The sequence below is a fragment of the Octopus bimaculoides genome, chromosome 20 (assembly GCF_001194135.2).
Source record: "Octopus bimaculoides isolate UCB-OBI-ISO-001 chromosome 20, ASM119413v2, whole genome shotgun sequence".
Lineage (NCBI taxonomy): Eukaryota > Metazoa > Mollusca > Cephalopoda > Octopoda > Octopodidae > Octopus > Octopus bimaculoides.
In genome coordinates, this window is record NC_069000.1 from 43,381,978 (window position 1) to 43,383,821 (window position 1,844).

The following is a 1,844-nucleotide window of genomic DNA, read 5'->3' on the forward strand; positions in this document are numbered from 1 at the left end:
ATATATATATATATACATATATATATCGTGGCACTCCGTCGGTTCCAGTTGAGGTTACGACGACGAGGGTTCCAGTTGATCCGATCAACGGAACAGCCTGCTAGTGATAGTGGCGTGCAAGTGGCTGGGCACTCCACAGACAAATGTCTCCTTAATGTAGTTCTCCGGGGAGAATTCAGCGTGACATAGAGTGTGACAAGGCTCAAAATCACGAATTTCACAGTTTGCGAAGTAAACACAGCAATGTCACTTGGCACACTGCCTCATGAAGGTCACTACTAGCCCCCACTGCACGCGCAATCGTGTGCAAACATCTGTTAGCGCACTACAGGACTAGTCCCGGAATTTCTTGATTACACGTCGTACACTTCCAAAGGCCCTGCTACTAAAATATAATTTATAAATAAACACCAAAATACAAATAACATTTTTGCCCCATATTTTTCATTTTGGCTGTTGTGCCAGAATAATAGTGGTGTGTATTGATGAAAAATGCTAGTGAATCAATAAAAAGAGATTCTTATAAAATACCTTAATATCGGATCTGTCAGACAGAAAGTGTACCAACCTTTTTTTTTTTTGTGTCCCTATACTCTCATTTATAGATACCCCAGAATCCTCTTTCTCTCTAACTCTTTCCGTTTCCCTTATTTATTCTCTTGTCTTCCACTCATTTATTCGCACTCAAACCGTTACATTCCCTCAAACATTATTTATCATAATTTTCCTTTTTGACTGCCCCCGAATTAAAACGTCTTTCCTTCTGCTGATTTTTAATTCTAACCCTAACTCCTAAAACAATTCTCTTTCTTTTTCCTGTCCCACTCTCACTCACACTTAAACCGAACTATTTAATTTCTGACCCTAAGTCACTCAACCCATTTTTTCTCACACACTAACTCATCATTTCTTAGTCTGTCTCTTCTACGCATTGTATTTCTTCTCTCAAAATTAAGTCCTTCTCTTCTTGCTTGATATCGGAATAATCACATAAACAAAAGCTGATATTCTGGATAAATGCATTTAAAATATCAACTTTTGATGCTGCAATTCTTCCGATATTACTCGTATTCATCGTACCTTTATTCAGATTTTTGTACATCATCAGCATAGTCAGTTTAGAAAAAGGAAAACAATTTGTTTCTTTATTGCTTGATATATCACCCTCGTTATTCTCATCCACTTCCCCATCGTCATCACCATTTGATGTCCCTTTTTCTATGATGACATAGATTAGACGGTTCATCAGGGGCTGGTAAACCAGAGGAATGAGTCATGCACCAATGTCTACATTACAATAGTTTCTACAGATGGATGCTCTGCCTAAGTCCACCTACTTTACAGAGTGTATTGATGTATTTGTTGTGGCACCATCCCTAGTGAGGTCACCAATTCTCTGCAAGACAAGATCCCTCAACGGACTGTCGTAATCCATGCATCACTTTCTTAATTATTCTTTATAAAAGATAATTTTAAAAATAATTTTCTCATTTCACAGGAGTGTTTTTATATTTCTTTCTGTTTTGCTTGTTGTGCACTTTTTCATTAATTAACTAATTAATTTTATCACTTATTAGTTTCGTCACATTTCGACACGAAGATCCATCGCCAACTTTGCTCTAATTTATATTTGATCTGGATCAAATATGTCACGTGGTTACAATGCTTTTGTTCGGGGCAGTCGGCACCCGTTTTCTCTACCAACCAACCTGTTGACGACAACGACGATAATGATGATGATGATAATGATTATAACAGTGATGATATTTCCGTGCACCTCACACAGTAAGTTAAAATTAAAAACAATAAATTTATATATATATATATATATGTATATATATATA

The 1,844-nt window shown here is 36.6% G+C and overlaps 1 protein-coding gene across 1 annotated transcript in view; it reads left to right on the forward strand.

Moving 5' to 3' along the window:
- Positions 1–1,779, forward strand: part of LOC106878953 (uncharacterized) — a 20,284-nt gene extending 18,505 nt beyond the window's left edge. Inside the window, exon 7 of the transcript XR_008266407.1 lies at positions 1,578–1,779. The gene's annotated coding sequence lies outside the window, so the exon portion shown is untranslated. The remainder of the gene's footprint in view (positions 1–1,577) is intronic.
- Positions 1,780–1,844: the final 65 nt, after the last annotated feature.